The following is a 14,864-nucleotide window of genomic DNA, read 5'->3' on the forward strand; positions in this document are numbered from 1 at the left end:
CAGTGTGTCCCATATTTTAATGAAATCTGGTGTGGAACCCAGTATTTAAAAGTGTTTACAGAGCAAAGCAGACCCCTCTGGGGCCGGGGTACAGAGCCCACAGCCTCCCTTTTGCCTCCCAAGGCAGTCTCTGTGGCATCCTTATGGGCATAATTTGAAAAATAGTTTCAGAAACAGTTTGCAAACCACTTTCCTCTCTCTTTTTTTAATGTGTATTTATTTTGAGAGAGAGAAAGAGAGCACACACGGGAGGACGAGAGAGAGGGGAAGAGAGAGAATCCCAAGCAGGCTCTGCACCGTCAGCACCAGAGCTGACGCAGGGCTGCATCTCACCAACCTGGAGATCATGACCTGAGTGGAAAGCACTTAGTCGGCTGCTTAGCTGACTGAGCCACCCAGGTGCCCCTGCAATCTATTCTCTTAATCAGAGAACATTATTTTATGGAAGAACTGGGGCTCTGGGCCACAGCACAGTGAAGGTACTTTCCACCTCTCTCAGGACCCCATTCCAATGGCTGCTCAGTCCTTTCCTGGATTCCAGCCTCCTGAGAGAAGAGGGCCTTGGCAAGGAGCTTTGTGGTGACAGTGGCTCATAGGTTTCCAGCTGCGCTGAGTCCTAACCTCACTTACTACTCAGAGCACCCTAAAATTCAAATACCATTAGTATCTCCATTTTTCAGATTAAAATAAGAAGAAAAAAAAAGAGCTTGAGAAACTTAGCTAAAAGCAATAGCTTCTAAGTGAAGATTGAACTCCACCCAAAGTCCATGCTCTTATGCACTCCATACAGGAAACAGTGGGGACACCCAGAGCCACAGCAGAGACCCCAGGATGAGAGGAGGGGACAAGCATGCCAAGGTTGGGGTGCCCAGTGCCCCTACCACCTCTCCTGGCACAGCCTCCAGGGGATGGAGGGCAGCAGTAATAAAACCCCTCCCTCCTACCTGGATGGGAACCTGGGAAGTTGAGGTGGCCTTGGCCCCGGAAGGCTGAGAGGAAGGCGGATGGGGTGCAGGATGGAGTTGCCTGGGCTTTAAGGGGAAAAAGTGGAGGCACCCTGAGATCCTATCTGTGGTCCAGTCCAGTTCTCTAGGCCAGAGAACACAGAGGACCCCACCCCTGCCTCTTTTTAAATGTAGGGACCCGCTGCACTTTGATAATGTATATCTGCTCCCCAACCCAAAACAGATCCTTATGAATGTTTGTGCCCTTCCCTCATATGACCAGTGCCTTTCCACCCTGGCAGAGGGCACATCTTGGAGATAAGCGTGTGCCATGAGAGCTCATTCAGAGCCCCTTCCAGGAGCCAGGACCCACTGCAGAGCAGCCAGGAGAAGGGACACTGGGCTAGGTAGCAAGCAAGACTTGTACCATGTATGTCATCCTTTCTTCCTGGCACCCCCTCCAGCTGGTGTGGCCTAGGGAGCTTTGTGAGATAGGGTGTGTCCCTCCCCAACAGGTGTCCAGACAACATGGGAATTAATTGGCCCACTCTGTACTCAAGCCAGCACCAGACACGTCTAAAAGCACAGCTAGCCTCTCCACAGGGCCACACCAACTTTTCCTTGCACTATTTTAGGGCCCTGCAGACAGAGGTAAGATGATGGGCTGGACTCCCCAAGGCGTATCTACCCAGGTGCAAACACATAAGGGAGCTGTTCTCTCCTGACTGGGTGCGGCCAGTATGATGGTGAGAGGATGCCCCCTTCTCCCCGTGGTCATCTCTCTCACGTAGCACTTTGCCAAGACAACAGCTGCAAGAAAAGAATAGCCCTGCGAGCATCAGTGAGGCCGAGCATTCCACATAGACAAATAGAACAATCTGCACAATCGGGCAATGTCAATGGAGATCACCCACTCTGTTTTCAGGAAGCCCAGCAATCTGTCATGTGCATGGTGCATGATCAAGAGAGACCTCTCTTTCCAACTTCTAGCACCACATTGTTAATCTCCCGTAATGGCTGGAGACTAGGGAGCATGTCTGTGAACAGTGTGATCACCCAGCCACTGGTCTTCTCAACCACATTCTTCCCCCAATGGTCATCGCATCCAGAATGAAGAACTGGAAGGTCTAGGGGCAGTCACATGAAGAGGAAATTGGGCACACAAATCAGGAAGCAATCTGACATCTCAAGATCAGCTCAACTGAAAACTTGTCACAAGTGTGCAGAGGCTGACAGATGTTCCCATGAAACCACAGGTGCTTTCCAGCAAAGCCGGGTCCTATAGAGACTGGAGGAGGGAAGCAGACAGAACAGAGAGACAAAAGAAGAGGCAGCCCAGCCAGGGTCAAGGAGGCTTTGCCAACTCTTACAAAGGTCACTTTTCTGTGATGCACAGCAGTTCAGAGCTGGAAGGAAACTCAGAGATAGTTTATTAATAATTTGTTCTGTTTCCTAAAAACAAAACAAAACAAAGCAAAACAAAACAAAACAAAAACTCTGAGACCAAAAGGGAAATGGCTTTAATGGTTCACTAAGTGACAACCTGCAAGAGAAATTCAGGTCCCTTGCCAACACCTTCTCAGACAGACAGAACTCCAATTCTCCACCCAGGGCAAATGAAATATTCAGTAAACATCATTTAATCATATGTGGTCAAGACCCCATACTAGGTGCCTGGACAGATAGCAGAGGACAAACATATAATCACACAAATCGCTATTTAATATGAATTGTGCTAAAACACGTGTGGGGATGACACTTATAATCAGGGACCTGACTCAATCTGGGACTGGGAGACAGGGAGAACTTACCTAAGGAGGGGACATTTAACTTGACATTGGAAGGGTTAACCCAACAAAAGGTGGGCAGAGAGTTTCCAGGTAGCAGGGACCCCCTCCCTTCTTCCTCCCTCCCTGCTCCCTACCTCTTGTCTCCTCTCCCTCCTTCTCTAACCAAACTTATTGCTGCAAACCAGCTGACTACATTTCTGGCCTCCATGCCCAGTACAGCCATTACACACCATGGCCAAGCTTCACACAGTCATTGTCTCTTCCTCTCACCCAGCATTTTGGGCCCTGTCCCCACCCCCAAGGGTCCCAGCCTCATCCAAACCCTTCACTGCATGAGATGTGGGTTCCTCCTGCTATAGAGTCTCAGACCCTACCCCACACCAGTCACAGGGCTTTCAGCAATGCATGAACCAATGAATGAATTGAATAATGCACCCATAAGGTGTGGCAACTTGAGGGAAACTCTGAGATCCCTGTTTCCGCTGGCAAGCAGCCTACTGCACCCAGCACAGTAGATGTGCTCCTGAGACCTGAACAAGTGTACAGACCCTTCTCCACATGACAAACAGCCATCCTGGAGCCTGTTACCTCAAGGCACTTCTCCGTTCAGTGGTCCAAAACATTGCCTCATTGGAATGCCCTCCTCTTGTTTGTTCATCCCTTAAAGCTTGGTGAAATTCTTATTTCCATCCCTTCCTTTCATCACAGCTCATGAGAAAGGAAATTACTTTGAGCCTTTGGTGTCCACCCTAGGGGTGTGGTAGAGAGTGCTCAGGGCAGGAAGGGATTGGCTGGAAGGATCTCTGAGGGCCTTCCCCTCCAACATTCCAGCACTCCCAGGCACTTAGTGGTCAGGAAGACACAGCCCTGAGCAGGGACAGTGACGTGCCCCAGACCCTCCAGCTTACCTGTGGCAGGGCTGAGGCTCTGGCTGTGGCCTCAGTTCTGGGACCATCATCTCACCTCCCTAGTAACTGTTCAAGAAGCATGTCAGGGCCCCGCCCACATCAGCTTGAGTTTCTCCATGCCAGGTCACAGGGAGCCCTCTGTTTGGGAACTCAAAAAAAAGTGCTCTGAGCATTGCATCCAGACAGCAGACCCACACACTCAGCTCCAGGACCATTTACATTTGGACCTACTGGGGCAGGCTCTGAGGAAAGGGGAAAGAGTCATCTTGTCCAGGTCTGATCTGTTCCATCTGCTACCCCCACAGCTCCCAGTGGAGTCAGGGCTTCAGAATGATTGATAGATAAATATCCTGGTTACCAAGATGCCTTGCCAGAGCCTCTGACACAACCTGTGACCTGCTGGCTCACCTGGGTGGAAAGAAAAGGGAGTTCACTCCTGTTAGTTGATAGAGTAGCATGAACAAATCACTTGAGCTTCATGACCTACACATGTGAGGTGCTGCTGCTGAACTGGAATTTAAAAACCAAGACAGCTCCTTCTGTATCTAGGAGTAGATAGAGGATGAGTCACCTCAAAGTCCACTTTTGTTTCTGGGGAAATCACAGGAATGGTCCCTCTCCAGTTGTGACATCACTGAGGTACCCATGCCCCAGGAAAGACTGTAAGAGGATCTTTAGTTTTCTGTGTCACACAGTCTCCAGCACAGGATCCCAGGGAACCTCTTGAAGGGAAAGGAATAGCATCACAGCTCTGCAGCCCCAGGGTGAGGCACAATGCAGCCTTCTCAGAGACCTGGAACGAGGCTCCCACCATACCAGTGTCCACCAGGCTGTGCAGGGCTCGTGTGCAACAGTGACACCACATGGCAGCAACAGAAACAACAGTGCTCTGGCTTGGATTCTCCAGCTCTTTCTCTCCCCTGGTGTCTGGAAGCAGAACCAGCTCCAGGTTCTTCAATCATTGAGGCAGTTTCTGCTCTTCCTACCAGTGAAGACTGCTGAACACTCTAGTAGCTCACTAACAGTTAATCATACCTCCCTATCTCTACCAAGCTATCAAGGAGGCCATTCCACTTTTGCATGCTCTGTCTTGTTTGATGATCACTAACATACCCACGCTGTCTGAATTTTGCAGATAAGGATGTTTAGGGGTTAACAATTTCCCCCAAATCACATGTCCCAAATATATGGCAATGCTGGGATCTCAACCAAGCTTGTGTGACTGCAGGGTCCACACTCCTGCCCTCCACAAGGCCCCTCTTTGCCCACAGCAGAAGCCAGAAAACACAAAGCATCTCAGGGTGCATTGCTTTCAGGCACTATCACCCTTTGGGTTTAGTCTGGTTAAAACTTCCCTGGAAACCCGTCCTTATCCGCACCTTCTCCAGTCACGTTTGGTTCACATGTGGATCAAAGACCATATGTGCTACATGGCATGGCTCTTCCTCCCCACCCTACCCCCATTTTGCTTAGCTGGTGCAAGAAACATGCCTAAGCAATCAGCATAACTTTAGAAAATCAATTTGTATTCTGTCAGCCTGAGTATCATTAACAACTTCTGCTAATACAGCAGTAATGAACATCTGGAAACACAGCAGCTGTTGGAGGAACGAGGTATAAAAAACACTAAGATGACAGCTTGTTTTTCATAAGTTAGATTGACTCTGGGCAAATAGGAGAGGCAATGAACAAAAGGGGAACAAGAGAGAAAGGAGGAGAAGGGCGAGGGATTAGCAGGAATGCCCATGAACTGATTCACTGTGCAAAGGCACTCACTGCTTGAGCACCAGTGGCCTGCCTTCTCTGAGCCAGGCCCTGCCCAGGGTAAGGGATACCAGAGATCCCCTGCCAGTCAGAGGCCAACAGTTCAGCTTATGGAGTCTCCGTGCAGGTGAGCACCAGGTGCTCAGAGAGCTCCCAGCAGGATGGATAGCTGGCTGAGCAGGCTGGGAAGTCTTCCCAGGCTGGAGACATTTACGCCTGGCCTGGAAGCCTGAGTAAGGGTTTGTGAGATGAGCAAAGGAAGGAAAAACTATTAGTGTGAGGGCAAGGAATCCCCAGGGGATCCTGGGGACACTAGGTGTGGTCAGAGCAATGTCATTGGAGTAACAGGGACAGAGGCCAGTCACAGAAGGCCTGGGAGGCCCTGTTAGGTGTGTGTGCATGGGTCCTAGAAGTAGCGGCTGGCATGGGTATTGTGAGAGTCCCATGAAAGGTGGACCGAGTGACCATCCCCATGGGACACAATGTCTGAGGCACAGGTGGGCCTTTCCTCATCTAGCACCATGAGCACCCAGCAGGATTCAGCAAGCATCAGGGCAGAGGAGGTCTGCCTTCATGGGACCCACAGACAAGGAGCAAAATCAGCAGGCCAATGTGACACACACCCTGGGAAGGTGCTATTTCAGATGGAGTGACCTTGAGTGTTTTCTTAGAGAAGATTAAAGTGAGAAGGCACTTGAGGGCATAAAAGCATGACCCAAGTGACTTTAGGGGGAAGACGTGCTCCCAGAGGAGAAACCAGCATGGGCAAAGGCTTGGTGTGCTCTAGAGGACCCCAGGGCAGGTAAGAGGGAGGTTGGTGGGAGAAGAGAGGCCAGAGTAAAGGAGCACACTCAGGCCCACCTGCCATAACTCAGGCCCTGAGGACCATCTGACCCCACTGGAGAAAGCAGAGCTTGGGCACTTCTGGGTCTTTCCAGGGCTTCTCACTGAGAAGTGGGGCTGCTCCTTCTTCCCTGGGACTCCACTGTGTCTGCTCCTCATGTCTGCTTGGACATCTGGGATGGGTGGGGGCCCGCGGGGGAGGCCTTGAAGGGACAGGATTCCTCTGGGGTTTCTCTTTCCTTTGGTAAGGTCCCTCTTTGTTCAGTGGCCCAAGCCTTGGAGTCGTCCTTCAGTGATTCACAGATTTAATCTAAAATGCATCAGCAGACCCTTGGCCTACACCAGCCACATGCTGAGTGCCATCAGAGGAAGACTGTCTTGACATTTTTATAAGATATCTTTCCTTTACCAAAAGGATAAGTCTCAATTTTGAAAAATCAGAAAATGTAGGAAACACAACAAAAACAAAACAAAACAAAAAAAAACAGAAAAAAAGTGTACATAATCCTACTTCACAGTATTTCAGTGTTTTCCTAAGTATATAGATGGGCAGAAATACATACTCACAGTGTTTTGCTTCTGTGTTTGTCTTCATCTGTAGAAGCTGGTTTTTCTCCCCCTCAAAGTAGCATCACTATTTTGCAGTACAGAGCAGTGGGACAGGAAGGCATAGCAGACACTTTGGGACTCTTTGGAACCTCTGATTTGCAGGTTGATGATGGATCAATCAGCACACCCAGGACTTTGGGAGAGGGTGGAAGAGACACCTACCTCTGCCTCCTGAGATGTGAAATGAGGGTCACTTTCTTGGCCCCTGAACTACATTACCCTGGGGAAAGGCCCATCTCTACTAGTGACCTGGACTCAATGCCAGTGGTGAGAGCCCAGAGGTTCAACCTGAACCTCATCGCAGAAGCTGCCCTGGCCCAGTGCAACTTTGAGAAGCAGTGGCTGAGCATGGGAGAGTGAGCCCAAAAGAGCTACCCCCTGGGCAGGGAGGCACCCACAAAGGAATCCTCCCAGCAGGGCACTCTCCAGCCAGTGGATCAGCAGAGGGTGTGGGATGGGGATTCCCATAACAGCAGTGAAAGAGGGAGGAGACACGAGGTCTCTTTCACTTAGTGTCTAGACAACAGCATGATCTTTGCACTGTTTTGACTACTGTAGTTTTATAGTGAGCTTTGAAATCAGGAAGTGTCAGACGTCCCACTTTATTTTTCTTTTTCAACGTTTTGTTTTTGTTTTTGTTTTTAGCTAATGGTAATTACATATGAATTTGAGGATTGACTTTTCCATTTGTGCAAAAAAAGTTACTGGAATTTTGACAGGGATTACACTCAATCTGTAGATGGCTTTGGGGACCATTGCCAGCTTAGTAATATTGTCTTCCAATCCATGGATATGGATGTCTTCCCATTTAATGAGACCCTCTTAAATTTCTTTAAGCAATGTTTTATAGTTTCATTGTACAAGTGTGCAAGTCTTTCTACCTCCTTGGTTAAGTTTATTCTTAGGTATTTTATTCTTTTTTTTTTTTAATTTTTTTTCAACGTTTATTTATTTTTGGGACAGAGAGAGACAGAACATGAATGGGGGAGGGGCAGAGAGAGAGGGAGACACAGAATCGGAAACAGGCTCCAGGCTCTGAGCCATCAGCCCAGAGCCTGACGCGGGCTCGAACCCAGGGACCGCGAGATCGTGACCTGGCTGAAGTCGGACGCTTAACCGACTGCGCCACCCAGGTGCCCCTGGTATTTTATTCTTTTGATTGCTATTGTAAATGGAAATTTTCTCTTAATTTCTTTTCAAATTGTTCATGGCTGGTAGGTAAAATCACAACTGATTTTTGTGTGTTGATCTTGTACCCAGTAACTGCAGAATTTAGAGCTCTAGTAGTTATTTTGTAGATTCTTTGGTATTTTCAATATATAGAATTATGTCATCTGCAAATAGAGATACTTTTCTCTTTTGCAATTTGGATGCCTTTTATTTCTTTGTCTTGTTTAAATGCTCTGGCTAGGACTTGCAGTACAGTGTTGAATAGAATTGGCAAAAGCAGACATTCTTATCCTGCTCCTAATCTTAGAGGAAAAGCTTTCCATCTTTCATCATTGGGTATGATGTTGACTGTGGGTTTTTCACAAATGCCTTTTATCATGTGAAGGAAATTCCCTTCTATCCCTACTTTGTTGAGTGTTTTTATCATGAAAGGGTTTTGAATTTTTTCAAGTGCCTTTTTTGCATCTATTGAGATGCATGTGGGTTTTTTTTTCTCTTCATTCTATTAATGTAGTATATTACATTGATTGATTTTCTTATGTTGAGTCGCCACTGCATTCTGGGGATAAATCTCACTTGGTCTGATAGATAATCCTTTTAATGTACTGTTGGATTTTGTTTTCTTGTATTTTGGCAGGGAAAGTTTGTGTCTACACTCATAAGACATATAGGTCTATAGTTTTCTTGTGGTATTTTTGTCTAGCTTTGGTATCAGGGCCTTATAGAATATGTTAGAAAGTTGTTAAGGATTGAATTGTGTCCCTCCCCCCCCCCCAAATCCATATGTTGAAGACTTAACCCCTAATGTAACTGTATTTGGATATAGGGACTTTAAGCCTATGATTAAGTTTATATGAGGTCATAAGGATGGGGCCCTAATCCAATAGGACCGGTGTCCTTATAAGAAGAGGAGGAGACACCAGAGAGAGGAAAGCCCACATGAGGACACAGGAAGGCAGCTGTCTACAAACCAAGAAGAAAGGTCTTACCAGAAATCATGCCTTCTGGTGTTTTAATCTTGCATTTCTAGCCTGTAGAACTGTGGCAAAATAAATAGCTATTATATAAGCCACCAAATCCGTGGCATCATATTATGGCAGCTGGATCTGACTAATACAGAAGTGTTTTCTGTTTTTCTAATTTTTGAGTTTGAGTAGAAGTTGTGTTAGCTTATTAACTTTTTAAATATTTATTTATTTTGAGAGAAAGAGAGAATGAACAGAGAGAGAGAATCCCAAGGAGGCTCTGCGCTGTCAGCTCAGAGCTTGACACAGGGCTCCATCCCACAAACCATGAGATCATGACCTGAGCCAAAATCAAGAGTTGGGCACTTAACCAATGGAGCCAACCCAGGTGCCCCAGAAGTGGTGTGAATTTTTTTAAAAAAATACTTAGTAAAATTCACCACTGAAGGTATCTGATCATGGACTTTTCTTTGTTGAGAGGTTTTTTATTATTGATTCAATTTCTTTACTCATTATAAGTCTGGTAAGATTTTATATTTCATCTTTAGTCAGTTTTGACAATTTGTGTGTTTCTAAAAAAATGAGTCCCTTTCATCTAGATTACCTAGGACAATTATGATGATGATGATGACAATGATGATGATGATGATGATGTTAGGGTATAATTATTTATGGTATTCCCTTATAATCCTTTTAGTTTATGTATGGTTGGTATAATGTCCCCCCTTTAATTTCTGATTTTAGTTATTTATGTCTTCTTTGTTCTCAGTCAGTCTCACTAAAGGTCTGCCAATTTTGTTGATCTTTTCAATGAACCAACCTTTGGCTTTGATCTTTTCTAATGTTCTTCTACTCTCTCCTTCATTTATCTCCACTCTAACTTTTATTATTCCTTTTCTTCTGCTAGCTTTGGGTTAGTTTGATTTTATTTTGCTAGTTATTTAAGGTGTAAAGTTATCTTGGTGATTTGAAAACTTTCTTCTTCTTTAATATGCATTTACAGCTATAAATTTCCCTCTGAGCACTGCTTTAACTGCATCCTATATGTTTTGATGTGTTGTACTCCTGTTTTCATTCATCTCAAAGTGCTATATAATTTCTCTAGTTATATCTTCTTTCACACATTGGTTATTTAAGGGTGTGTTGTGTAATTTCCAGGAATGTGCTTCTTTTCCAATTTTCCTTCTGTTATTAATTTTTAGCTCCATTCCATTATACTCCTATGATGTCGATATTTTAATATGTATTGATAATTAATTGTTTTATGGCCCAAATGTGGTCTATCTTAGAGAGAGTTTCAAAGGCACTTGAGAAGAATGTGTATTCTTTTGTTGGGTGGAGAGTCTTTATATGTCTCATATAAAGGTCTGGTTGGCTTATGGTATTATTCAAGTCCTCTGGTTTCCTTATTGATCTTCTGTCTAGATGTTCTATTATTGAAAGTCAAGTATTGAAGTCTCCTATTATTATTATAGAGCTATCTGTTTTTCTCTTCAATTTTGTCAATATTTGCTTCATATACTCAGGGTTTTGTTGTTTGGTGTGTACATGTTTATAATTCTTCCATCTAATGTTCTTTCTTGTCTCTTTGTAATAATTTTTTACTTAAAATCTGTTGATGTCTGACATTAGTATAGCCACTCCAGCTCTCTTTTTCTTTCCTTTTACTTTCAACTTATTTGTCTTTGAGTTTAAAGGGAGTCTATTGTAAGCAGCATACAATTGGACTTTGTGTGTGTGTGTGTGTGTGTGTGTGTGTGTGTGTGTTTTAATCTATTCTGCAAATCTCCTTTAATTGATGAGCTTAATCCATTTACACTTAAAGTGATTATGATAGTGAAGGACTTACTTCTGCCATTTTGCTACATTGGTGTCTTATATAATTTTTTTCTCAATTTCACCTCCTTTTGTGTTTGATGTTTTTTTTTCCAGTGTAACTCCATGACTCTCTTCATTTACTTCTTACATACTTTTTATTTATTTTCTTAGTGGCTAGCATGGAGATTAAGTTAATATTCTACATTTATAACACTATTTTTAATTGATACCAGCTTACTTTCAATAGTACATCTTAATTCTGATCCTAGCCTACTTTATCACCCTTTGCATTAATATTGTCATAAATTACACCTTTATACATTGTGTGCTTATTAAGACAGATTTATACTCATTGTTTTATGCACTTGTCTTTCAAACCATATTGAAAGCAAAAAAAAAAAAAAGCAACAGTATTAACTCTTGTATTTACCAATCTGGTTATGTTTACTGGAATTGTTACTTCTTCACACAGCTTCGAGTCACCTTCTGTGTGCTTTCATTTCAACCTGCAGTACTCTTTTTTAGCATTTCTTGGAGGTCAGGTCTACTAGCAGCAAACTTTATTATATTTTGTTTATCTAAGAATGTCTTGCTTTTTCATTTTTGAAGGATCATTTTACCAGATATAGAATTCTTGGGTAACAGTTTTTCTTTTTCAGTTATATAACCCCACTGCCTTCTGGTCACTGTAGTTTCTGATAAGAAGATAGATGTTAATCTTATTGATTATTCTTCGTACCTGACAACTTGTTTCTCTCTTGATGCTTTTCTCTTTGCCTTTACCTTTTGACAGATTGATTATAATGTGTCTCAGTGTGGCTCTCTTTAAGTTTCTCCTGCTTGAATTTCCTTAAATTTTTTGCATGTGCAGATTTATGTGTTTCCTCAAATATGAGGAATTTTCAGCTATTATTTCCTCAAATATCATTTTGCCCCTTTCTGTCTCTCTCTCATGCTCTCACTCTCACTCTCACTCTCACTCTTGCTCTCACTCCTGCTCTTGCTTTCTTCTTCTGGGATTCCCATAATGTGCATATTGGCCTGTCTGGTGATGTCATATTGGTTCTTCAGGCTCTATTTATTTATTGTCTTTTTTCTTTCTGCTCCTCAGACTGGGTAATTTCAATTGGCCTGTCTCTAAGTTTACTGATACTTTCTTCTGCCACTCAGATCTTCTGTGGAAATTCTCTAGTGGACTGTTTACTCTAGTAATTGTACTTTTCAGCTCCAGAGTTTCTATTTGGTTCCTACTTGTAATTTCTATCTCTTTATTGATATTCCCCAATTGTTCATACAACATTCTTCTCATTCCTTTAATTTTTTGACCACGGTTTTCTTCAACTCTTTTAGTATATATAAGATAGTTAAAGTCTTTGCCTCATAAGCTCAATGTCTGAGCTTTCATAGGGATGGTTTCTAACAATTGTTTTTCCTGTTGAGAATTAGACATTTTGAATATTTTAATATAGTATAAATCTGGAAGTCAGATTCTCCTACCTCCCCAGGGATTGCTGTTTTTGTTTGCTGGGGATGAAGCCATCTATTTGTTAGGTGACATTTCTAAACTATTTTTGCAAAATCTATATTCTTTGTTGAGTGTGGTCAGTGAAGTCTCTGTTCTGTTATCTCACGGTCAGACAGTCACCTAATAGAGGCTTCCTTGAATACCTGAGTCCAATAAGAAAAGAAACAAATAAACAAAAAAGATGTTGTTCTGTCTTTTTAAGTTATTTCAACAACAGATGCTACCCAGAATGCTGCTTCAGCCAAAGGAGTTGAAACAATGGCCAGCATTTATGTTGGCCCCTCAGTTACTCATCAAGACAGAACAAAACACACAACCTTATTTTTGAGGGCAAAATTTATTGCCTTCTCTGGCACCAGCAAGCACCCCAGAAAGGCAGACCATCTTCTCTATGGCTACCTGCCTTGAAGCTAGGGAATGGGGAAAGGTAGTTGCTACACAAACACCAAAATTTACCAGACCCTTTCTTTACCAAGCACTTCCCTGGATTCAACAAGGATTTGACTCTATTCCAGAGTTCCAAAATAGTTGATTCTGACGATTCATGCTAGTTCAATGATTGTTTTGTTGGAAGGACCAACTCCTGGAACTTTCCATTCTGCCATCTTGTATAACATTGAACTAGTTGTTTATCTACCATTTTGTGGATCACTTTTCTACTTTTTCCATGGATGTTACTATGTTCTGTCTTTGTCTCTATTTTGGTGTAAATTTTTATCATTTACACTCACTTGAGAAATCATCTATTGAGTTGTATTAATTTCTTAACCCCTTTCAATCTCCTCCACATCTGATATACTTCCTCCTTCCTAGTCCCCTCTGCTTTAGGTTCCTCCTTCTTCTCCATCATAAAGATGCAATGCTTTCTTTAGAAGAATCAGATTAAACATACAGTAAAAGGTTTTGTTTTCTAATTATATTTCGATTTCCAAAATCTTGCAGACTCCTTTTTATTAACTAGACCAAATCCAAATATATCCCTGAGTTGATCACACCCCACTCACTTGCATTCCAGGAGAGTTTCCTGGGTGTTTGAGGAAAGGAGCTCCTGTGTGGGGGAGTGCGGACTTCACATTAACCTGGGGTCTGCCTACAGGGAGCCATACTGCCTGCAATGCCATCCATCATGTGTATCCTTGTAAAACACATGGGGGCCAGCAGGACCAGCTAGCAATTTATCTCTTTTGTTGAGAGTTTCCCAAAGAATTAGTTCTGGCACTTATTTATGGCTCAGTGTTTTTAATTCACTAATTTCTGTTCCTATCTATTAATTCCTTTGTCCTGTCTTTTTAAAGTTTATTCTTCTCTTTTTAAGTTGAACTGAAAACTTACTTTATTTATTTCTCTTTTCTGCCTAACATTGAAGGCATTTAAGGTCATGAATTTCTTCATTATAACCTTGACAGATATCCTAGGTCTTGATATATAGGGTTTTCAAATTGCTGTTTTCTTAGTATTTAGCAATTGTAGTTTCAAATTACTCTTTGATTCAAAAGTTACTTAGGAAATAATTGCACTATTTTTATGTTTGTTTAGTTTTCTCAAGGATGGGGTTTGTTTTGTTCTGTTTTGTTTTTACTTTCTTATTACTTTCCATTTTCAATGCGCTGGGTCAAAGTACTGACCTGTACAATTTCTATTAGGAGGCAGTTACTGGAAAATTTTCCTCGCCTGTTGCCTAACAAGTGAAATGTTTTTGTAAGTGTCCTGTGAGCACAAGAAAAGAACACGGCTTCTCGGTCTGCAGGACACAAGTTTGATATGTAGAACTCATGTCATGCCACTGATTGTACCACTAGTGTCTCCATGTCCTTATTGATGTATCCCGCACTCAGAGAGCTGTGTTACAGTTTTTCACTATTATTGTGTTTTTTCCACATTTTCTATGCATCCATGGGTGCGTCTGCAGGGGCTGTTGTCAGCCAAGGGGCCTGACGGTACTCTGGAATGCTTTTGTTACAAAGAAATACAGTGGGAAAAGGTCACTAAGCAAAGGAAAGGCAGCACATCCAGGGACGGTGGCAGGAGCCCCTGTGTGCCCTGTGGAGCCCAACCTGCCCATCCAAGGGACACTTTAGCCTGCCACCTGCTATTCACAGGACATCCTTAGGCTGCTTTGTGTTCCAATTCTGGGTCATGGCCAGCATGTTAGCAGATTTTACAGTTTCCATTGTTTTGGACAACCAGTCCACAGGAACTGTTTGGGAAGTTGTACAGAAGTATGACACCAAGTTAAAGAAATTGAATTATATGACTAACCCCTGCTTAAAACCCATCTTCCCTCCATTCTGCCCCTTTACGGCTTTAGCTTCTGTGTTGCTTAGAAGCAGAACTAAGGAGGTTGAAGAGGAAGTTTCCATTGTGACTTTCAAAGACCTTCTGGTTTTTCTCACATTTCTGTCATATAGGGCTCAGTAAATTACTCTAGCTGTAGACAGTGTCCACTGACTAATCTGGCGTAAGATGAAAAAGAGTTTTACATCTTTATTCCCTCCACTCCTCCTTCCTCCTTTCTTCTAGTTTTGTAA

This window comes from Prionailurus bengalensis, chromosome C1, assembly GCF_016509475.1.
Source record: "Prionailurus bengalensis isolate Pbe53 chromosome C1, Fcat_Pben_1.1_paternal_pri, whole genome shotgun sequence".
Lineage (NCBI taxonomy): Eukaryota > Metazoa > Chordata > Mammalia > Carnivora > Felidae > Prionailurus > Prionailurus bengalensis.